This window comes from Sardina pilchardus, chromosome 10, assembly GCF_963854185.1.
Source record: "Sardina pilchardus chromosome 10, fSarPil1.1, whole genome shotgun sequence".
NCBI classification, from domain to species: Eukaryota; Metazoa; Chordata; class Actinopteri; order Clupeiformes; family Clupeidae; genus Sardina; species Sardina pilchardus.
In genome coordinates this window covers 22,942,645-22,968,169 of record NC_085003.1, presented here as the reverse complement: position 1 = coordinate 22,968,169, position 25,525 = coordinate 22,942,645, and the positions used below count along the sequence as shown (strand labels likewise).

Here is a 25,525-nt window from a genome sequence, read left to right as displayed (position 1 = left end):
AAACAATCAGAACCTCCGAGACAAGACCAATCACTGTGCTAAATCTAATCTGCCATGCGGTACCTGAGGCTGGCCACCATCGAGCTCAGTCTATCAAAAGCCACCTACACTGGTGAGCTGCATCAAAAAAAGGGGGAAAAGGGACAAAAAAGAAGAAAAAAACGACCGGGCTGTAGGAGTGCGTGTGTGATGGAAAACTTGAGCATCCTCGCCCCTCACACGCTCCCTCCCCAGCGACAGGAAGCAGGAGGTCACCGCACAGCCAGCAGCTGCACTTCCAGGGGTGTGTGTGTGTCCCTGCTCTCTGCTCTGCTCTGCGTACTTACAGAAGCAGCAGCGGGTTATCTGAGCTGCGAGACTGAGCTGCCTGCTTCAGTCATACCTTCCGTTCAGTCCTCTCGCATGGACCAAAAAGCATCCACCCACTCAGCAAGCCAAGCTAGGGCCCCAATTACAGCGTTCCCATCGTAGTCATTAAACTAACAGAGACAATTACCGCTGGTGGTATGAGGGGGGCCGACCACACAGCCAGTGGTGGTAGAGGAAGGTGGGGGGGGGGGGGGAGAGGATTGCAGACAGCTCTTCATTACCCTCTCTAGATAAAGTGGCACACGGTGACGGTCTCGGGGCCACTGCATATTAGCACCACAGAATGAAGAGGACGGGGGGGGGGGGGGCTTGGTGATTACAACCACGGTCTAATCTAAACAGTTATAGGACCAGCAGAGGCAGCCAAACTCCCTGATCAAATATATTTCTTCAGTTTAAAAGTTTAAACATTCAAAAATGACCAATAAATAGCAACAAAATGTGAAGAAACGTCATACATGACTATGCTCAGTGTTGTCCAGATATCTACTGAAGCTAGCATGCAACTCAACTGGTGACGGGTCAGCTCTGTAGTAGTATCAGGGTGTGTCAAGTGTGGCTCTATATGAAACACTATTCAGATCATCTGAAGAATGGCGAGTGGCTGCACTCAAGGCAACTCTAAGCCTACAGAATTTTACACAGCTCCTTAAAGCCAATGCAGAGAGGGTCTGCTCCACCACACAAGGGAATGGGGGAGTGGTTCGCGTGCAGATGAGGGGGTGGGGGTTGGGGGGGTTGGTGGGTCGGGTTGCAACCCCAGGCCTGGCGAGAGGCCACGAGCCACAGCTTTAGTCTGTAATTAATGTGGGCACTATTGGCAGGCGCGGACCCTGGTGTGGTCTCATGGCAGACTTACGGCACCGTCTGTCTTCGGTCCGCCTTCACAAACGTCTACACTAACTGGCCCCATGCAAGCAGAGCAGAGCACAGTGGAGCAGGCTGAGGTCTGGCTATGCACTGGTCTGCCAGTGCTCCAGCTGTCCATGTATGGAGAAGAGGACGGGCCTGATGAAATTAGCAGATGAAAGCCGGCTGGTTCCCAAGGAAATCTCTGAGGAGGAGAATGAGCAATGCTAATGATAACAATGAACAGCCCCCCCCCCCGCTACGCACCTCAGCATACACACAACCAAAATAAAGAACCCCCAAAACTAAGCCTCAGCGCGCCCCTGCACCGCTACTATTCTCTCACCGTGGCTACACAGAGGCAGGGATAGATCAGATATCCAACCAAAGCCAATGAGGAAGTCCAGCAGGTCTCTGAGCTGCCCACTAACTACAGCAGAGTAATCCCGTGCTTGCCCATCCACGCACTCCAGCTGTCCATGTATGGAGAGGCACACAGGCCTGACAGATGAAATTAGCAGATGAAAGCAGGCTAGCCTAGCGCTCAAGAAATCTCTGAGGAGAAAGGGCCATGCTGCTAACGATAACAATGGAGTTTAATCAAATTGGCAAACTGAATAAATTGTCCCAACGCACATCAGTATTCGCGACTAAAATAAAGCATCCCCTAAAAAAAAAGTCTCAACTTCTCCACTGTAGACAATTCCCATCACTACTTCCCAGACAGAGGGATGTAGTCGATATCCTCCAAAAAGGCGACAAGAGAGCCTGGCTGCCCAGTCTCCAAGCCGCCTGCTAACGACTAGTGCAGTGCAGCAGATAGCACGCCAGGGTCAGGTCTCGGTTTAGAAACACTATATTATCCCCTCACTTCAGGGTACACTAATGCCTCTGTAAAAACCTAGCAGCTTCCTGAATCTGTCAGCCTGGCCTGCTTCCCAAAGGCAATAAATCAGAGCAGAGCGCTCTACACGGCTCCTCTGCAACCACGACACGCGGTGAGCTCTCACACTGCACGATCACCAGAGAGAGAGAGGGAAACATCCAGAGACGGAGGTATTCTAGACGCAGGGAGGAGAGATGTTATTGGTGAGGTTCAACAAAATTGCCGGGCCATTGGCTAGGGGCAAGTGAAAGACCATGTTGGGCAAGTGAGAAAAAAAAATCTTAGGTTGGACCCCTTGACGAGATGACGATGACTACACGTTGCTAATTTTGTAGGGGCATGTGCTGCGACTCACGTAGAAACAAACTTTGCATACCGCTACAAATGACATGGCTGCATGCTTCAACTGCATCACACACCAAACAAGCCATCAGGCCATCATTTGTTTGTTTGTTGCTGTGTGCTCAAGCATGTGTGGGTGTGAGTTTAAAGGTTCAAAGGGAATTTGACCAACTCAAAGAGGCCAGAGGTCTTTAAGTGCTCGAGATGGGTGCAAGGGGCCCATCAAGAGGAGCGAGGGTGTACATCATTCTGACAGACGTGTCATAAAGCCCTCATGGTCTTTAGCAAAAAACACAGCTGCCACAGCTTGTGGTCAACACAAGGTCTCCTGCAAGCCTGCTCTGTGACACTGCATAAACAACGCCTGGGCCCTCAAATGCTAAGTCATTGCAGATGTGTCCACTCATGGTCATTACGACGGCATGGAAGTTCACGTCTCATCATCTGGGGGAGAAGTCTAGAGGCATGTTGTTGTCCATTTCTCCGTGAGAGTTTGCAAGATCCTAGTACACGCTTTAGGTTATTTGTCACGGTTAGTCAAGGGGGGGGGGGGAATCTATTCTACTCTTAAGGCTGAAGGATGGCCTGAGGGGATATATGACTCCAGCAACATCTGTAGAAATGTCATTAATCAGGCAGACAAGGGCAACAAGGGAAGACTTAAATAAGTGCCCGTAGCCTCTTGGAAATCAACAACTTTTTAGTGCTACATGGCAAACACTAGCAGAGGTTCAAAGTTTCAGTCTCCCGCACCTGAGGCGATGGCCCGTCACATCTCGCACTGCAGTAATAACTAGTACCCAGCGCTGACTTGCAGCACATAGCTGGCCTCCAACCTACTGCATGCCAAGGTCACATGACTGACACTGTGAGCAGTCTTCAAGTTTACACAGGGCATTTAGAGGCGCATCACGAGAACTGTAAAAATAGACAAATGGAGACCAAGCGCTAATGTCGAATATCCAACAGGCTTCAGGGGAACACTGTGTGTCATGTCACTAGACCATTCTCTTCAGCTGTAAACAGAGGGGTTGAGGGCAAAAGCTGTATTTTTCTTGAATTAGAAAGAGGGGAGGCTAAGAACAGTCTTTAAAATGAAGGTGGGGCACAGAACCTATAATCTTCGAGGTACTAAATTCAAGGATAGTTCTCTCCACACATGGTCTGTCAAGCTGCCTCTCAAAAATGCCACCCTTGTTTTGCCCATACTGGAAAAACTGAGGATATATTTAATTGGCGAGACCAAAAAGCAGATAATCTCTAAAATCTCAACTGTTTCAGTGCATTTCCCCTCTTTGTTTCCCTCCTTCTTTAAAATAGAACTGAAATGGCTTTGAAGAATGCGGTTGTGGTGGTTTGCAGCAATAAAAATGGCCTCTGCTCTGGTGGGTGAAGCCACACAGTCAGCACACAGTAGTGCTCAACACATGTGCTAGTGTTTACCCCTCTAATACAGGGCACAAGTTCTGCTCTGCCTCCATCCTCATCCCTCCTCCACGCTGCTGCAGGAGACGGAGGAGTAAGGGTAGAGGGGGAGTTTCAAACAGCCCCAAGAACCTCTGATGTGTGCTGAGGCGAATGACAGTGATGCATCCAGAGAGAGAGAGAGAGAGAGAGGAGGGGAGAGGCGGTTTGGCGCATCATGCTGTTTCTGCTCATTCACCTACAGAATGGTGGTGATCAACATTTAAATACCCCTTCTCTCCGGCTCACGTTTCCATCACAAACTCACCACTGCCGACAGAGGGAGAGGAGTTACATGGAAAAGCATTAGCATAATTAATCATGTTGATCTCCCACGTCAGCACTCAAGGCAGTTTAGCCCAACTACTGGAGCCCGTTCTTTAGCATTAGAAGTCCACCCCCACAGATCGTCATGGCCCATCTCAGCCCTATGTTTGGTGTTTTTGTATAAGTTGATTTGCTAATGTGCCTACACAATATATGGTAATATGGTTGACACTTTTTAAACAAATTTAGACCCCCCCCCTCTCCCCTCTCCTGCTGCAGCTGGGAAACAGTTGTCTAAACAGTGCACCTGACCTTGGCCGCTGAACTACTGTAAACAAATATTAATTAAAAAGGAGAGCTTCAAGAGTTTACATCCTATTAGCCTGTTCTACATTAAGATTTTATAAACAACAGCACCATCCAGATGTACTTGCAAGCATGTCAACAGCAAGAAAGGCATTCAGGAAAAGTCCAAGGAGAAAAGGTACAAAAAAAAGAGGTGAAGCAGCGATGTGGAAGCAGAATAAATGATGACGTAAAGGTAAAGGTGTGGTGCGTCATCAGTCTGAAAGACGAAAAGTAAATCTAAAGCTATGCATTAGAATATTAAGTACACTTTAGGCCTTTGTCATGTTTCAGTAATGTGGCAATAGCAAGGAAGAGATCCTTTCCCCTGAGCCTGTAGCTCACAGTGAGACACACACACACACACACACGGTCACGGTCACGGACACGGACACGGACACGGACACGGACAGACACAGACACAGACACAGACACAGACACAGACACAGACACAGACACAGACACAGACACACACACACACACACAGACACACACTCCTCAGACGGACTGTTTCAAACTTGACAGATTCTACAATTGAAAATGCCTGTAATTACAGCCTACTGCATCTCAACCAAACGTCTGCTAGTGTGACCACGACTCCAGACCCTAATCATAATAAATCATCATACAAATGGCAGCATGCCTGAGGACACTAGTCATCATCAAAGATACTTCCTGGGAAGCTAGTTAGGGCATCATATGCTATTCACTGGGACATTGCAGCTCCAAGGGAAGGCATACTGAGACACACATGTTGTGCTATTGGCCCACGGTCACTAAGGCACCCATTCCACCCATCGACCATGGTCTAAATTCAAGGCACCCAATCCACATCTAACTCCTCCGTAGCCTAAATATGCTTTTTTAGTGTCAGACCCAATTGATTTTGCTTTGCTTTAATTGAAAGCCTATTGAACTGCAGAGTGGAAACATATAGACCACAAATGGCTGCACACAGAGTCTGCAAAGCCCAGGCAGCCATAAGACCTGAGAGCTTGATGGACATCTTGTTTGTTAACTGCTTGATCAGGCTCCACAGCCAAGCTGATTCATCTGCTACCTTATTATATTCGCAACAGAAAATAAACACACTACATGACTCATAACAATGTTCGGAATTCAAAAGCAGCACTTCATTGCGCAGGCCTTTAAACAAATACTCCCCGTTATTAAATTGTACTTTTCTTTCTTTTTATAAAAAAAAAAGTAACTGAAATGCACCCACAGGCGGTTTCAAAAATGGTTCAGCCCTTATGACTGGTGCTTGGATTGGTGGTGGAGTTCACGCCCCCTGGCTATCAATACGGAGTGAGGGACAAGCCCCTGGAAAAAAGAGGAATACTGAGGTACACAGCATTCCTGAGCTGGGGGGGGGGGGTTGTGTGTGTGTGTGTGTGTGCGTGTGTGTGCGTGTGTGTGCGTGTGTGTGTGTGCAGCAGCGCTGATGAGCTCATCATGTCCCAGGATGCACTGCAAAGGAGAGGTGGGGCCGAGCTCTGTAGCCCATGGCTGAAACCTGAATGCGGGATAGTGGTCACTGCTGGTGTGTGGAGGGGAGAACAAGGGCGAGTGTGGAGCGGTGGAGGGGTGGAGGGGTGTTAATCAGATAAAAAAAGGATTGAAGAGAGAGAGAACAACAGGGCCCAGGGGCCAAGGCCTCTTTCAAATGAGAGCCCACAGCAATGAGAGGGGGGCGGCCTCTGTGTGCAGCTGTGCAACAACGCTCAAGGGGGGCATTTCTTGCAGAGGAGGAAATAAAGGAAATGAAAATGTTAAAGCAAATAAAAGCAAACATAAAACTACCTTCAAAATTAAATCTCACTCGTGAAGAGAAGACGAGGAGAGTGAAGAGAAACTCTCTGGATGAGAGAGGTAGCACTCTGCACTGTGCTCGCTAATGAATGTGGAGCAAAGGTAATTATCCATTCGGCCATAAGAGCCGTCGCCATGGCGCTGCAGGAGACGGGCACCTGCAGAGGGAGTGGGCGGAATATCCCCGCATGAACATCCAGATGCAGGCAGACCCAGCCAGCCGTGGGTCAGAGGCTGGACTCAACCAACCGTCGCTTCTGAGAGAGGCTGAAAAAAGACACACACACACACACACACACACACACACACCGGATCTCTGGCCTCAAAAGCTCAGGGAAAGAGCGTAACGGCCGAGATACACACGCTTTGTGCAATTTCATTTGCGTAAGGATGTCCAACCTTGAGTGTGGACGCAAGCGTTTAGATGTGATTGTGCCGGCGTCTCAAACCTTGCTGAGTGAGAAGGTCATTCACTGGCCTGGTGAATGATGGAGGGAGATTATGCAGCCATGGCAACGACGCCGGGAATAAACATACTGTTTGCTGTTCCGAAGGCACCAAAAACGGAAAATGATTCATGGCTGTGGGAGCTCGGAGCCTCGGACATAATCACACAGCGAAGCCAATCTAGCCAGGGTGATACTTAAGTGTGTTTAAGTGTTCAAAGAGGACCGAAATCAAGTTCAGTTCGGAACATCCAACTTGCAGGGTTTTGTCACCACAGAAGTTAAACTCCACACCACCACAGACCTCCACTTTTCCATATCCCTTAGCAATTACACCCCACCAAACTTTCCTTCCTAACAAAAAGCATGCAATTTTACGCATCATTAACGCCAATGCTTGGATTGGCCATCTTTTTCCTTTTTTTTTCTTTCTTTAATCTTAACAGAGTTCTGAGGCAGTCAACAGGATCAACCTGCCCATCAACTCCCATCAACAGCACCCTCCAGTCTTAAAAGAACATGCATTTGCTTTTGTGTCAAACAGCTGGGGACCAACAGTACTGTATCGACCCTTTGAAAGTCTCAACAGGCGTCTCCATATCACGTCAATATTTTGTTATTTTGAGGGTGGGAAACCAGTGGATGTTATATCTTTATGTTTCTCCATGAAATGATGTGATGTTTGAATACAAAGGCTATCCACAAGTTCACTGTTTTGGTAACAATGAATGGCCACAACAGATGTTGCTTAGCAGAGAGACAGGGAGAGAAAAAAGGCACTTTTCACTCTGAGGATTAGATAAGGGGAAAAGAAAGAAAGAAAAACAAGACAATCACAAAGCTGCTCCAACTTCAGCCCGAGCCGTCTCACAAGAGCTGCTGAAGAAAGAAGTGGAATCCATGGAGACGGCAGGGCAGCTCCAGTGGCCACTCCACTGTCCAGAGGAAATAAAAAGGCTGCGACAGGGGCTAAATCAACTCGTGCACTTGTACAGTGTGTTCAGCCCGAGGGCTCACATCACACGCACACACACACACACACACACACACACACACAGTGTGTTCAGTCCGAGTGCTCACATCACACGCACACACACACAGTGTGTGTTCAGTCTGAGGGCTCACATCACACACGCACACCTGCACAGTGCACTTGCACACACTGCAGCCGGTGAAGTCCATTCATAGAAGGGCCTGACAACACGGACGGTGGGGATGGGAAGGGACACAAGTGCAAACACACCGACACACACACCGACACACACACACACACACACACACACACACACATTTCCATGACGGCCTTCTACATTTCCTCCTTGACGTTTGGACTTCTCCTTCTCCATGACAATTTCCAGAGATCCTGTATTTTTGTCCGAGTGATGCACAGCAGACTCCATATAGAACTAAAGTCAAACCCACGGCAATGTGAAATGAGGGGAAATCCTGGGAAAGTCTCCCTCAAGTCAGTAACACTGCAAGAGGAACAGGGCTCTGTAGTGTGCATTCGATATGGGAGCAACAACCGCACTGTAAAGATGGTGCATTTATCAAAGAAGAGACCAATTAGGTCGACTCCTCATGACTAACAAGAGGAAATTAGGAAAGCTTAGAGAATGAGCTCCAAGACTACATCATGACATGGTCGAATGCTAATTCTTCCCCACGCAGGGCGGCAGGGTGATTAGCAGACAGGCAGGGGATTCATAATTTAAGACGCTCATCATCTCAAAACGCGGGACTCCAAAATCATTCAGAACGTCTGGTAATGAGATTGGCTCGTTCAACTTCTAAAAAAAGAAACGAGCTAAAGACGAAAACACTGCCTGAGTCTGATTTCTTATTCGGAGACGGTACTGTAACTCAGAGAAGCTTGTTGTAAATGCTTTATGCCCAGCTGTTCCGAGGTACTATCTCTGCTCTCCATCACATTCTATTACCCACTCAGCATGCACTCTCTAGTCCAATCCAGGCTTCTCCCTCATCCTCACATGGAAATGAAAGAAAGAAAGGTATGTGGAAAATAAACACACAAAAGACACACAAACTCAAAGAAAAGGCATCTCCAGTTGGTTGTCATGCTAAACCATTACTATGTTCCAACAACCAATGTTCTGTCACCAAGACGCAAACATTTTATACAGGTCTTAAGCACCGTAGACACCAATGATAACGTCAACACATAAACTACAGTATAAAGATATCCGAGCGATTTGGAGAACGATAAAAAGCTAACAGCCAATCACCCATAATATTTTAGCCATCACATTCATTAACACGAGGAGAGACTTTTCTTATCGTTGACCAGTATGGACGCGTTTATCGTTATGGTTATAGTTATCATTATCGTTCTTGGTGTGAGTGCTGCTTTAGGGATGTGTTGGTTACACAAAATAAATCCATTTCCATTTCCGTTTCCATTTCATTTAGCTTATGCTTTATCCAAAGTAACAGCAAGAGAAAAGCCTTCAAGCCACAGTGCAGAGACCTTAGCTCGGAATCACTAAAGAGAACACAAAGTCGGATTCTTTACAAGCAGCAAACTTGGTCTGGGTCCTTCCTCAAACTAAGGCAATAGCCACAATGGAAAGAAAACAACTATGTGATAGTAAAATGATTCACAGTTTGGAAGAGTGAGCCATATAGTGGTGAGGTGAACATTCATGCCAGCCATTCCAAAACTCAAAGGCAATGCCAAGACCACAGTCTAATAATGGAGGAGCCCTTTCTGCATGGGCGCCTTCTGTCCGTCTGTGTACACACACACACACACACACACACACACACACACACACACACACACACACACACACACACACACACACACACACACACACACACACACACACACACACACACACACACACACACACACTCTCTAAAAGAAACCCATTTCCTTTCAAGCATGACAACCACTGTTATTAAAGGACAGAAAATATATCAAATAACATTGTGGTTATGGCTACTTAACATTTCTTAAAAAAAGAAAAACAAATACACAAGCAAAGAAGACAATCATAGACACACACACACACACACACAAATTATAGGCTTCTCACATTCTAAAAAGAGTCAAAAGAATGTCTTTTGGTTCCTAACCATGCCTTCACTTGGAAAGCCAACAACTATATTTGAGTCACGCTCCAGAAAGCCAAGCTCTTTCTCTGATTTAAGATTATGGAGTGGGCAAAGGGAAGCAAAGGACAGAAAAACACTTGTTGTCTTCTTCAGGTGGACTGAAATGATCCAAACAGGGCAAATTAACCATAAGGGAAGACCTTGCCTTGGGCAGTGTTCTGGAGCAAGGGTTGCGGGGAGGGGGCGTGATTACAGTTAAATGGACTGTGAACGACAGACAGGCACTCACATAGTTTCCCATCTCCTACGGAGACACAAGGATGAGGAGCACAAGGTAGGAAGCAATCTGCAGTGAAGAAAATCATAGGCTTTCAAAAGCTTCATATACTGTAGGGCTGCAGGGCAACCAAAGTATATTATAGTATTGTGGCCTAAGACTAGGCCCAGCCTATACTATGGGAAAAGAGAATTCTAATCAATACCTGTCAACAAAGATCTGATAATCCTAAAGAATAAATGAGGTCGAAACGACTGCCCCCCCCCTCCCCTCCACACGCACACAAACACACACACACACACACACACACACACACACACACACACACACACACACACACACACACACACACACACACACACACACACACACACACACACACACACACACTATCTTATCAACTCCAACAGGACACATCCAGAAAACAATGGAGATCGACTTTCATTGATTTAACTGAGAAAAGAAAGGATGCTCTCTCTCTTTTGTCTTCTAACAATGAGGAAATTGCCCCATCATAAGGGATTAAAAGCACAGCTTGAGAAGGGCACTTGTGTTTATACACTTCACCACAGGAAGGGTTAACTGAACAGTGCTGAATGGAAAATAGGACAAGCTATAATTTGAGAAGTTTAAATAGAGACAGTCCTGTACACCAGCCTACACAAAGGACAATAAGCCAAGTTCACCTGGATCAGACACAAAACCATCATGCTCTGCAGGATAGTCAACTAGGGACAGAATAACTGACCACAACAAAGCAGCCCTACGCTATTCACACCCAGAAGTATATTACAACACATTTTCTTTTAAAGTTCGTTAAGTTTTAAATGTAGTAAGAACTAAGAGTGACGCTGCAATATCTGACAATACAACATCTTTTCCTCCAAACTATCCAATTAACCTCCATTTCAAGCATGCGCGCTGCATGCATGCAATAATTTAATAGGATGAGTCAATGGTTTCTAAGGCTAAACAGTTCAATCAGCACTTACTTGTTCAATTTGTATTCAGCTTAACCACAAACGCAGTCCGTAGGCTACACTTAATACGCAATCAGTAAAACACATCAAAACTCACTTATATCGGAATCATGGAAATATAAAGGTATTATCAGTCGGCGAGATACTATTCCACAGTAAATAAATTACACGATTATTGATCAGAATTGCAAAATGCGTATTTCGAGTAAACTTACTGCGCTCATCTCCCACGAGAAAAATTCGAGCGGTCAAAGAGAGGCAATAAAATCCGTCGATGTGTAGGGTAATATCTTTAAACGTTTCTCCAGATGCGGAAAATGTGCAGGCGGCAGCGGTCTGCTTCGCGGAGCGGACCCCACTCCTTTGAAAGCGTCCCTCAGAAGTGCGCTCCGATAGCCGAGCTCGCGAGCAAATAAAGCATCCCAGCTGTCAGCCTCCCCTCGTGTTTGTGCCTGGAGTGAAGCGCGTGAAATCCGAGCCCTGCGTGATGTAACACACGGTGCGCTGTCCTCCCAGCAGCATCAACGGGCGTGAACAAAGGACAGACACAAAGCAGGAGAAAACACACACACACCGTCGAGTACAACGGAAAGGTGCACTACCAGTGATGAGGGTCCACCGGAGTAGGCTATACGCTTGTAGGTGCTGCTGTATGCAGTCGAATGATAAAACAGAGCGTTCCAAGTAGACTACTATCCGACGCCGCGGCTCATCTCATTGACAAACATTCGGTAGTAGTGGCAGAATACCATGTTAGGTGACCTTTGCCCCACTGTTAAATCACCACACATTGTATACGCAGAATATTTAAACAAACAATGTGTGATACATCAATTGTTTTAACACACCATTTTCCCCCAAGTGTCAAGTATCCAACTGCATTTTATCTTATTTCTGACAAGTAGACTGATTTTGAACAAACTCCAGGGGGTCTGGTTCAAAAGTTCAAATGATTAGTTCCAGATAACGCCAAACAATACCCTCATAAGCAGTAAGCACCAGGTTATACTCTAGTGCTGCAGGCACTGATACAACGGCACAGAATACAGGATAAGACTTGGTGCTTCCCTCTAACAAGGCAACAGACCTGTACTAACGTGTCCAAATTTCAGCTTCACATGAATTATAGTGGTAGACAATAGGCTACTGATTAAAAAACATGTTTCTAAATAAATAAAATTGCCTTGTTGGTCTTAGCCAGCACTTGTTATTTGTTATCTGGTTGCACACAAACCTAGGGGGAGGGATGAGTAAAAGTGGTGTCCTTAACGGCTCTTTAACAACATTAATGAGTTGCCGGCACCATCTGTGTTGTGTAGTTTGTTGTAAGTCGTAAATAATGCATGGTGGAAGCTTCACTGCTACTGTCTGCCAACAACTGAACCCCCGGTGGGCTTTTGCTTCCGCCGAGGGACACATGCTTCTATGCAGACACCCCAGCCAGAACACAAGCAAACCACCTGGAGCTTTATTGGGCATTGGTTTCCAACATCCGGTCAAAATGTATGACAATTATGGATCCAAGCAAACTAAATAGGAACCAGAATAAATTAGGTACATATCCATGTACATTGTTTTGAAACTAGTCAAATGTTTAGATATCTTTAAATAATGTTTCATATATTGATAATGTAGCCTTCAAACTGTGTGGTCAAGGGCAAGTAGGAGGTTTAGGCGCCTCAACAGCAAGATTATACACTTCCCCCTCTAATTTACAGCATGTCAAGAAGTCCGACTGGTCTAGAACAGGTGCAGGAGTTTGAAATGTGTATAGCACACACACACACACACACACACACACACACACACACACACACACACACACACACACACACACACACACACACACTCACACCATTATGACAGCTGAGGAGATTTAGTGTTACTGTAAATCACGTTTTTCAAGGGATCAATTGCTGCAGACATATTACGCATACAAAAGTGCATGAGCTTTGAGGGTGACCACCCCAACTTTGGGGTCTTCACCTCACATCTGATGGTACGTCTACAAATGCCAGTGAACTGGCTACTGTTTGAAAAGGAAAGTTTTCCCAATGTTCACCAGTTTTGACATTACAAAAACAGCAGTGAAAACATAAAATCAGTGTAAAAAACACTACCAGTGCAAAAAGCTAAGATTAAAAACATTAGTTTACACAATGTGTTTATGGTCTCATGCATCTATCAACCATCTATGACTACCTCACATCCATAGTATAAAAAAACACAGCCAGGCAGTTGTGTGTAAGTCACCCACACAAGAGTTCTGAATGATGTCCACTATTCACAGCGAAAAAAACAAAAAAAAGGCAGCTGAGAGCTGTTGTAAAGCGGTATAGTGTTGACATTGTTTTGGACAGATTGTGAAGCCAAAAAAAAAGGGGGGGGGGCACACTATTTGAAGCTGCTGCTGTCCTGTGATCAATCATTCATGAGATGCATGAGTCAGTGGAACCTATGGATGGAATGGAGAGAGTTTGACGGTCCGGGTCTGAGGGTGGTGCACCACTGCATGAAATAGCAGAGCGGAACGGAGGATGCAGCAGGGCCGGAAATCTGTACCGTGAATCTCATTTCATGTCCCGGATGTTATTTACCAGCTAAATATAGTTGCGGGTCACTCGGCAAAATGTCCGCTCGCACATCAGAAATGCAAAAAAGCCCTCCCAGCTGTAAAGTACTGTAAGCAACCCTCTGTCACCAAGACCTGCTCTAGATAAAGACTTCAGACACACACAGACACACACACACACACACAGAATCACACGTACAGTATGTAGGTAAACACACACACACAGGTCTATGCACACAGTCATTTTGTTCCAACAGCTGTGTGTATGGAGTGACAAAGGAAGACCGCAATGGGCAAACACTTCCTGGAGACAGGCTTCTGGGTAACTGCTCATCAAACAGTGAGTGTGTGTGTGTGTATGTGTGTGTGTGTATATGTGTGTGTGTATGCATATGTGTGTGTGCGTGCGCATGCATGCATGGTCATCAGTCACACACCTCCCTTTCTCCTTCCATCTCATCCATCTACTGTATATGCGTGCAAGTAAATAAACAGGCGCACACAAACAAACACACGGCTGTATTAAGACCACATGACTAATAACGCCAGCAGTCCCACTACCAGTCCAGCCTGCTAAATGAAGGCCATTGCCCCTCATCACTGTGTGTCGCTCCATTGGCCAGTGCCCTCTGCCAAGCGAGCGGCTGGGCGACAGCAGTGTTGTCAGGGAACGCTGTTCTAAAAGATCCTTGGTCACTCCACTCCACTTCAACCCTCTCTGGCTGTCCCCTGCTCTCCGGCTCTTCCTGCAAAGGGCAGGTTCCACTTCCATGCAAAACGCGGCTTAACAGGAACCGGTATACCCGCTCAACCGACAGAAGACTGAGGGAGGCTTTTTATTCAGGTCTTTTTTAGCATGCCAATCCCCCTGGGACTGAGTCTGGATACCTGACAGATGCTCAGCAGGGCTTTCCGCTACAGGAGCTAGTCATGCATTAATCAACACACCGGCTTTATCCCTTTCTCCAAGTGAAACAAAAACAGAATGAAAAAATGCAGGAAGTAATGTCTTTCAAGGAGACAGAGGTATGGCAACCCTTTTTTAAAGAGGTGACCCAGTACTGGAGTATTAGTCATTATTCAGAGCAGAAAAAGTAGGTTCCCTATTTTTGAACAAGACAGGAACATATGCCAGAATGTGTCACTAAGTTAGGACAATCACTGCACAAATATATCACTGGCCATTTTAAAGTAGACATGCTGAATCACAACCTTATAATATCCCCCTTGCCAAATCCACTGACTGTGTATCTGTGTCTGTCCAGATATTGGGGGAAGTGAGAGGGAGAGATGCTTGTGTGTGTGTGTGTGTGTGTGTGTGTGTGTGTGTGTGTGTGTGTGTGTGTGTGTGTGTGTGTGTGTGTGTGTGTGTGTGTGTGTGTGTGTGTGTGTGCACGCATGTATGTGTGTGTGTGTGTAAACCACATTAAAATGGGAGGAAGGTCTCTGATTAAACCCAGGGCTAAGGCAGAATATGGGGAGGGAGATGTTGGTGCAAGGAACTCCAAGACCAGGCCTCTCTGAGCGAGAGACTTCAAAGCCTTCCACGCTCAAAACGTTTTTACAAGGGAGTAGAAGGACTTACGGCCCCTCAGGTCAAACAGAGCCTGATCCGCCTGGCGTAACTCAACCCAAACAACATCCCTCACTGCCCAGCCAACCAAGACCATAGCCTCGCCGTCTGCAGGCTTTGTGAATGATGCTCTCTGGCTTTTAAATGAGGGGTAGAGGGAGTTTACAGTCAATAAGTGTTTGTCTGGGGCTAGCAAAAAACGGGGACATGAACGGGTCCTTGAATGACACTGTTCTAGCGAGGGCGTGCACTGCCAACACCACCCTGTTCGGCCAGAGACGGCTGTCTGCCCAGGGGTCGGCCCACAGGCCAATGGCAGTGGCCAGCTGCAGCGACAGCAAAATAGCGCAGTGTTCTTGTCCGGAGCCGTTAGAGCCAGTGACGAACAACAACAACCCACACGACACAGTAGTTCCAACTAAGGTGAGGCAAGACCTGACTGGCCTGGCATGACAATGACATGAAAGAGATAGAGGGAAGAGACATAAGGAAAGAGAGAAGGAAGAGACAGAAGGAGAGAGAGAGGGAAGAGACAGAAGGAAAGAGAGAGGGATCAGCAAGAGCAGACTGGCATGACATGACAATGAAATGAAAGAGATAGAGGGAAGAAGAGAGGGATCAGTTAGAGATTCTCACTGCCTAGACAATGACAAAGCTCTAATACTATAAGTAAGCTCTAATGCACAGAGTGGGTCATTATTAAGAGATATCTTTTTGAAGAATATGCCAAGCAAAAACTTATATCGTGCATACAGTAATTTCTTTCAAATTGGTCCAAGGATTGCATGAAAATCAGGCATAAATATTCAACTCTACTCCCTTTGCCATGCGTGACATAGTGTCAAACCTGAAATGGGACAGCCAATAATATTGCAGTGGAACTGGAGCAGGATTTTCTGCATACATCAATAGCAGAGCAACCCTGTGGGACTGCCAGATTGTGCAGTCACTCCTCCGCGCCCTTGAAAGTGCGCAAGTGTGAGCTCTGGCTGTGTGTTTAGGTGTTTGTAAGACAGCCTTTCAGAGACAGATCATCAGAGGTGCATCCAAATTCGTAAACATAGGCGAACATTTGCAAAGAGTTTTCCGTTAGTGTTGAATTTTTGCCGAACGTTTGCAAACAAACGCAAACGGTCTGAGTAGGGAGTTCTCAGCAAACATACAGTGGAACTGGACGTGAGTTTGACGAAGGCAACAATTCATTTACCGTTACAATAGAATGTTAACCAAATCGTCCAAATTTAACTGCTCAAAGAAAACTTGTTCACCACGAACGTTCGCCACTATTTACCAAATTTGAACGCACCTCAAAAGAGAAAGACTGAATAGAACTTCAACTCTGGGCTCATCAGTCATGCTACTTTGCAGAGCAAGTAAAAAGGTTGGCAAGGAACAACAGCCACTATATCCAAACACCTTCTATCTAGTACATAGCGGCAGACAAAGTAACTCTGGAAACACACCAGGGCCCAGGAGCCATGTCTGCTCACAGCGATCCAACACATCCTGCTGTTTCCTGGTTCTCAGTACAGAGTAAAGGTGTTTTCAGAAAGTAAAAGTCCTGCCACATTTGTGTTCCAACCACTCACTTAATCAGCTGGTTATAATAAACACTACTCTTAAGCCAGGTAGATCATCTAATAAGTGAAATCACTTGTGCTAAGTGCACAGGTAGAACCAATACATGGCAGGACTTTTACTTTCTGAAGCTGCACTCTAACATCTCCATAGTGCAGAGTTCCAGCTGAGGTGTTCTGCGGTCTCCTGGTTCTCAGTGCAGAGCTCCAGCTGAGGTGTTCTGCGGTCTCCTGGTTCTCAGTGCAGAGCTCCAGCTGAGGTGTTCTGCGGTCTCCTGGTTCTCAGTGCAGAGCTCCAGCTGAGGTGTTCTCTGCCAGGTAACTCAGACAGGCCCGAGAGGCAGGAGCACTAAGCCCAGCGATGGGCTGTGTGCGTGGGCGCTGTTCTCAACAAGTGGACACACACACATAAACGCACACACACACACATAAACGCACACACAAACAATCACAGTTGCTGAGAGCTAAAGTCGTCCAGCATCAAAGCTAAAGCTGATCCTTTGTGTGTGTGTGTGTGCGCGCAGTTAGCAGTTATGCAAGTTAACACTCACCACGTAAGGAACATAAATCAAAATAATGCACACTTGACTCACCTCGTTTTTAAACTACGAATTTAAAGATTTATGAATGAATGTGTGCACAAGGCTCACAGAATGAATGAGCATCAAGCTCTTCTGTCAGAATGAGAACGCCCAGCGTTTGAGCAAGCTCTTCAGTTACAATGAGAACGCCCAGTGTTTGAGCAAGCTCTTCAGTCAGAGTAAGAACAGCCAGCGTTTGAGCAAGCTCTTCAGTCAAAATGAGAACGCCCAGTGTTTGAGTAAGCTCTTCAGTCAGAATGAGAATGCCCTGCATTTGACCTGCTGTCACTCCAATTCCTGCATCTGTCAACTCGAGCATCAGGAGACATTAATTAATCAGGCTGGAATTACCTGGCAGCGTTCGTCTGCTGCACAGTTAAGAGCTGGAATGGCTTTCGCTTAACGAAGGGACCATTTCAGTCACGCACGGGTCAGATGTACATTTGTCTGTCTGTGTGTGTGTGTGTGTGCGTGCGTGTTTGTGTGTGTAACTGAGAACAAGAGGTAGGAGAAGAGGTAGAAGTCAAAAACATACAGATCAATAACAGCCTCCCAAATAAATCTCCCCCACAGCTGCCCGATGATCTCCCACATTTCTGCCATTTGGAAGGCTATGGAAACAGCCATAACAAAAGCTATGTGCACAACCATAGACGAACGCTGTGGCTCCAATCTATGTATAGTCATTGATAACTGCATACCCAGATGGTCCACAAAATGAATACATGTGCCATAATACACTGTACTTGACACACTATGACACTTGACAAGGTAGTACTACTGTACTCCACTCACAGAAAATGTTTGAGAACCCTGTCATGGCCAAGCACTCAAGATGAATCCTTTGAACATTTACGTAATTCACATTAAATAAGCAGACGATTTTATCCAAAGCGACTTACATATCTGTTGTATTACAAGGGCCATTGTTATCGGAGCAGATCGGGGTAAAGTGCCTTGCTCAAGGGCACAAAAGTGGAAGCCAGGTATTGAACCCACAACTTTCCAGGCTACTGCATGCTAGTCCAGCCAGGCATTGAACCCACAACTTTCCAGGCTACTGCATGCTAGCCCAGCCAGGCATTGAACCCACCACAACTTTCCAGGCTACTGCATGCTAGATCAGCCGGGTATTGAACCCACAACATTTCAGGCTACTGCATGCTAGCCCAGCCAGGCATTGAACCCACAATTTTCAGAGAACTGCATGCTCCTTAACCACTACGCTACCACCACCCCTTTGAAAGTGCTTCCTCATCATTTCTCCAACCTGCTCTTTCTCCTCAGTCTAGTCTAGTGGGGCGTACCTCACAGAAGGTACTCTGTGAGATGGTAAACACTGTAAAGATGCAGCCTCCTCGGGGTTCTTGGCTGTGAAGGTTTCTCTCCCTACAGGGGGAAGCAGACGAGCTCTAATTGCACAGCTGGCCCTGAGCTGGCAGGTAGATTTCCTCGTGATGGTTTTCCGCATGGCAGCACTCCAGGTCCTACACACACAGGATTAGCGCACACATGGCTCTTGTTGCTCTTAGCGCTAATGCTGCTCTTTCTCTCGAGAGCCAAGAGGATGGCAGGGCGCTAGTCGTGCGCTCTTTAGGAAAAAGCTTCAGGCGCCAGAGTCTGTGCCCAGCTGTTAAAACGTGAAAGAGCGGCTCAGTTCACATATTCATCATCACTAGCCCCCCTGCCATGACACACACCCTTGTATCCTCCTGTAAACCCTCCATCCGTCGCGCCCGCCCTCCCCATCAATGGGTTCTGCTTTGCCCTCAGGGTTTTGGGTTTGTCTTTAGTATAAGGATGCCTACGCTTGCGGCTGCAGCTGAAGACTGTCGCTGTCGTGTAACGATCCTTACCACGATACTACGCCTGCAAGGACAGCCCATCCTGGCATGGATCCAAGCCTGTGATAATACACACACTGATGTCTGGACTCAGCAGGCAGTGATCTGCGTGCTCGCATCGCTCACAGCTCCAACAGTTCCTACTGAACGATGCGATGCGAAAGATTATGATTGTTTCCTGCCCATCAAAGATTCTTCTGCGAGCCAGTGATATGACTGAGTGGAGACGAGGAGGGCGCTGAAAAGCTCAAGGGATGAGTTTCGTTGTTTTGTTTTGAGCTTATTGCACACACAAATCTTGTTAACAGCAAAGTTTGACAAGTGAGATTTATGTAACTCATTGTTTGTTTCACTATAACATGAACTCCAGTGACTCGAGTGCGATATAACCAAGCATGATGAAAAGGAGGAGGGCACTAATGAAAGACAACTGCAGTGGCTTTTTAAAGTAATAAAGCATACAGTACATTATTACTGGTTTGTCATCCCTCACCAGTTGCCTGTCAGGTATCATTCCTGACTCATAATTACAATTTTAAGCTTCTGTCATTCTGTCTTTGTGAACATTATGTGAAAACACCTTCAGATCATGCCTTCAACACCTTGAGGTGAAACTGCACACCGTCTCACACTTGGGGTGTTACTGTGTGAATGAGTGTCAGTGTGTGAGTTTGCGTGCATGAGTGTGTGTGTGTCAGTGTGTGAGCTTGCGTGCATGAGTGTGTGTGTGTCAGTGTGCGAGTTAGGGTGCATAAGTGTGTGTGGTGGTGTGTGTGTGTGTGTGTGTGTGTGTCAGTGTGCGAGTTTGCGTGTACGAGTGTGTGATGGTGGTGTGCGTGTCAGTGTGCAGGCGTTAGACCCTGAGTGCTTGGCTCTCTGCTGCTCCGTGAAGGGGCGTAATGAGAGATGTCATCTCACGCTTTTCAAATGCATCAGCATGGACCCTTCACGCTGGGACAGAGCGCTGTAAGAGCGGACAGGGCCAGCAGCCAGCCCTGGACACTACACAGAGACCCAGCATCATCTAGGGCCATTTGTGTGTGTGTGTGTGTGTGTGTGAGAGTGTGTGCCTGTGGCCTGCGCCAGCTTCTGTTCCAGTGAGTGATGCTGAAAGAATCCGGCGCGCTGAAGTGGAGCCCATTATGTGCGGACACACACACACACACAGACAATGGGACATCCGCTGTGGGGGGGGGGGGGCAAAATGGCCGCTGGCCTGGGTGCCCCCTTTCATGCAGCACAGAGCAGAGAGGTCGAAACACAACACAGCATTCCTCTCCTACCAGAGCAAAGCCAGTCACTCTGAGAGAGAATGAGAGAGAGAGAGAGAGAGAGAGAGAGAGAGAGAGAGAGAGAGAGAGAGAGAGAGAGAGAGAGAGAGAGAGAGAGAGTGTGTGTGTGTGTGTAAATGAATTAGAGTGATGGGGGGTAGGGGGCGGAGAGAGAGAGAGAAAATGAGACTGGAGATTGGACACTAGTGGCATCTCATCAGGAGAACTAACTGCATTCTAACTTGAGGAAATGTAGACTTATGAAGGACAAGACGAGCTGATACCCCCCCATCATTATCTCTTTTTTTTTTTCTTAAAATAATAGGCCGCAGTGATGGAAGTAGCTCTCAGTGATGGAGGTAGCGCTTTAGCTCCTGTGCTCCCTCATTTCCTCTCATTACGCCTTAAGCACCAAGATCTCCTCTCAAGCTGACCACCTCTGGACATGCTGCAGCACACTCTCCCCACTCCACCACAGTGGGCTATTGACTGGAACATAAGCAGCAGCCTGAAGCACAGCATGGAGCACACCGTGGAGTGGAGTACCCGGACAGTCCAGCAGCAAACACTTCACTTGAAACCACAGGGAGAGTGGCACTGAGAGGAGAGGAGAGGAGAGAGGAAGAAGAGGAGAGGAGAGGAGGAGAGGAGAGTAAGAAGAGAGGAGAGGAGAGGAAAGGAGAGGGGGAGGAGAGGAGAGGAGAGGAGAGAGAGGGAGAGGAGAGTAGAGGAGAGAGAGAGGAGAGGAGAGGAGAGGAAGAGGAGAGAAGAGAAGAGTGGCACTGAGAGGAGAGGAGAGTAGAGTAGAGGAGAGGAGGGGAGAGGAGAGGAGAGAGAGAGAAGAAGAGAGGAGAGGAGAAGTAGAGGAGGCACCCAGTGATTGGCAGCGTAGCGAAAATAGCTCTCCTGACAGCAGAGCCGTGCACTACTGCTGTGCCAATTAGGACGAGCCAAGGAGAGAGAGAGAGAGAGAGAGAGAGAGAGAGAGAGAGAGAGAGAGAGAGAGAGAGAGAGAAGAAAGAGAGAGAGATAGAAAGAACAGAAGCTGCAATTAAATGGGTTCTCACAGAAACTCTACACTAGAGTAGTCATGCTCCACGTGCTGGCTGTGGCTCGGGTCTGGTGGTGGCCAGGAGGGGGGGGGGTGTTGGGAGGGGCCAGGAGATGCCTCCTGAGAGAGCAGCTTCAGGCCGCGTGATGAGGGTCGCACTGTACGGGATTAAACATTAATCTTCAGAGCAGGAGGAGGAGGAGGAGGAGGAGGAGGAGGAGGATGGGGGGGGGGGGGGGGGGCAGCACTGGCCTGGATGATGCCCAGAATGTAAAAGACAAAAGATGAAAGCAGACTTGAAGGCTACTTAGGACTGTTCGGACCACAGTATCCCTCTCTCTCTCACACACACACACACACACACACACACACACACACACACACACACTCCATCTCCTTCATCACATCAAGGTAAAGAGAAGTGAAAGGGTCACATGGCACATACTGTACGTGGACCAGAGCAGAATTGTTACCACCCACACAACAAGATGCATATTATCTGTGCAAACTCCTCAAACAACACTTGGTTAAACTTTAAAACAGTGCATCAGAATAAATCATAGCTCTCCTTGAAGGTAAATAATGGATGGTAGTGCTGTGTGTTCCATTCACAAGAGCATTATTCATCACGTAGAATGTCGACTCACTGCTGATAAAACTCAAAACAGTTTCGTTTTTTAGAAAGTTGTTTTTCCTGGAATTAGGGTACGAGCCATAAGCTCTACTGTGTCAGCTCTAGTGTGGGCTATTCAATTCAAAACGGAGCACTATCTGCACAAAACATCAGCAAACAATCAGCGCTCGGTGAGGGTGCTCTTCGTCCGTGCCGTTTCCTCGCCGAGCAGGTACGCTGAAAGAAGCTTTGTTAAAGTTTACGTTCATGTCAGATGGCAGGGGACAGGACACGCCTGCCTCGTGCCGCCGCCGCGGTGATTGAGATCTGCGCATGTAGCCCGCCCGAGGCTCGCTGCAGGGCTGCCCCCTCCCCCTTATCCGGCCTCTAAATCAGTGTCAGGAAGTCTCGTCGCATGCACAGGCAGATCAAACAGGCCTGGCCGCCCCTGGTGCACGCCCCGCTTGCCAATGTGTCACCACACTAATTACACATTGAAAGTTGATAGCCCGACTCGGAAATTTGTTTAATGCTAGAGCAGTCTTTCTAATTTGGGGAGGGGGGGGGGGGGGGGGGGGACTGGGGGGGCTGAGGGGAGGCAAAGGGGTTAACCGTCCGGCAGCGCTGAGAGAAAGGAATGGCGAGGAAGAACTGCAAACTTTTGGAATTGGCAGCTCGAGTTTTTTTTTTCCCGCCGAGAGTGGATGCGGGTGACACAGCCGAGGCCAGCGAAGTCCCAGCTCGGGAGCCGCCGCAACCCGAAAATAGCTGGAGTTCTTTTTCTGTTCTTTCTGGGGATGATGGGCATGCGGCGTAGCGCGACACAGGGGGCCCGCCGAGCACGAGAACAAAGGCAGGGGGACGTCTCGCGACGCGGAGCGCCACGCTCGCCTCAGCTGCCTCCCATGCCGAGAGGGAGGCTCCAGTGGCCCCTGTGACATGACAGGAATTCCAAGCGTCTGCGAGTCAAAGCTTCAGTCGTGAGGTTCGCTCAGGCATGTCAATTCCACAGCAATTCCCCCTTCTCGTCCATGCACGGACCGCATACACACGTCTCTCGCGTCTCTCTCTCCTTCCCTCTCTCTTATACACACACACACACACACACAGAAACGCAGATAAAACCCAGCCAACCAACCCATGCACACACACACACAGGTATACACACACACACAGATGAAACCCCACACACACACACACAGATAAAACCCCACACACGCGCACACACACACACACACACACACACACACACACACAGGTACAGACAGACACACAGACAAGCCCAGAGCAAGATTACCGAGTCTAGTTCTCTGGGTCAGATGACCACGAGTGCCCGCGGGCTTCACCTACTCAGACGGCTGCCCGGCGCCCTCCGTCCTCTCCATGGCCATTATATAACTCCAGCATAACCAGTGCAAAGGGGAACACAGAAGCAGAGGGAGATGATGAAGGCATTAGCATGCAGCGCTACGCTAGGCAGCTCTCCTCTCAACCAGGCTGTCTATCAGCTACACACTGCATTTCCCCTCCGGAGGATAAGGAATGCACACCAAAGCAAGGCCAGTCAGCCTCTGAAATCTGATGCAATCGGGTGTGTGTGTGTGGGGGGGGGATATCAGGGCGGGATATCAGCGCCAGCACGTGACGGTAGCAGGAGATGAGAGAGATGTCCACGACGTCTCGGCTCCCCTGCATGTGAATCTAGCATGTGGGAGGCTATGCGTGTACGATTGTGCTAATGTGGTAATTACCAGGGAATTAAAGCGCCTGCTCCCTCTCATTACCTACGCGCCGACCGGCCTGTCTACAGACGCCACGCGGCGCAGTGTAGCGGCAGGGGCAGCGCTACTCTCCGGCTCCTGCCAATAAAAATCCCCAGACCTTTTAATCAGGAGGCGCTGTCGTCCCGCGACGCGAAGCGAAACCGCTGCTCACCGCTCGCGTAATTGGCCATTGGCATTCTGCGGTTTAACTCCCGGTTGAGAGAACGGCGGAGGTGAACGGCAGCACGCCCCTGTGTGGAATGTGAAGGAGGCCGAAAGGAGAGCTGGAGAGGAGACTAGCGTGGTCAAGAGGAGGTGGAGGGGGCAGCCATGGTGGTGGTGGTGGAGGTGGAGGGGGCAGCAATGGTGGTGGTGGTGGAGGGGGCAGTTCTGAGGGGGTGGTCGGGTGGAATATAGGCTAACCCTATTGAGGTCGAGCACGGGAGCGTCCGCCTGGTCACGCAGAAAAAATGTGATCATTAATCTGTGGCCTCTGACTGGCCTCCACACTAAGCCCCCCCTACCCCTCTGACAATCATCAAACTGACAAGGGGAGGAGAGCAACAGAGATGGGGGGAACTAATGGAGGAGAAGGAAATCGTCCAGCTTGCTCCCTGCTCCTTGTCCTGTTTTTCTCACGATGGGTAAGAGAGAGAGAGAGAGAGAGAGAGGGAGAGGATAGAGACAGAGAAGGAGAGAGAGAGTCACAGAGTGAGAGAGAGAGAAAGAGAGAGAAAGACAGAGAAGGAGAGAGAGAGAGACAGAGACAGAAAGGCAGGCTTTTGGGGCTCCTGGAGGTGCCTGGGCCCTGGTCCGCTTGGCTGGAGCGCTGTGCCAGATTAGGCCTGCTGGGCCATCTTGAGAGCGGAGGGGGGAGAGGGAGAGGGAGAGGGAGAGGGAGAGGCACGCTCTTCCTGATCCAGGAATGTTTGGGAGGCGGAGAGAGTGCCTCTGCTGCACCGGGAGGTAGGAAGGCAGGGCCAGTTCCAGGGAGAGCACCACAGGTGCATGATGGGAAACAAAAGACAGCGAGAGAGGGGGGAGGAAATGAGGACAGGGTAGTGAATGAAGAGCCAAGGCAGCCTCCGTGGTGGAGAGAAAACAAAACAGTACGAGGGGTACGAGGAGGAATACTAAGAGGAACGCTGTGTGGGAAGACAGAGAGAGTAAGAGGAAAGAAAGAAAGATACAAAAGAAAGTGAGATGAAAGGATAGAGAGACAGACAGATAGATAGATAGATAGATACTAGATAGATAGATAGATAGAAACATAGTTAGAGAGATAAAAAAGAGAGAAAGAAAGAGAGAAAGAAAGAAAGAAAGAAAGAAAGAAAGAGAGAAAGAGAGAGAGAGTCATCAGAGAACCCCTGGGGCAGGAGCAGCAGGCAGCAGTAGCAGCAGCACAGACACCTCTGTCTCAGAGCACAACTGTCAGCCACTGTCCCCTTACTAATGCATGAAAGGACACCGTAGACTGGTGGAGAATGAGAGCAGCACCAGCTCCAAGCAGCATGTAGGCAGGCTACTGAACCACACTGAACTCACTCTCTCCTGGAGGGGCCACA

The 25,525-nt window shown here is 48.0% G+C and overlaps 1 protein-coding gene across 5 annotated transcripts in view; it reads right to left on the bottom strand.

Moving 5' to 3' along the window:
* LOC134093829 (pleckstrin homology domain-containing family A member 5-like) overlaps positions 1–25,525 on the bottom strand; it is a 125,054-nt gene that overhangs the window by 56,429 nt on the left and 43,100 nt on the right. The window lies entirely within an intron of this gene.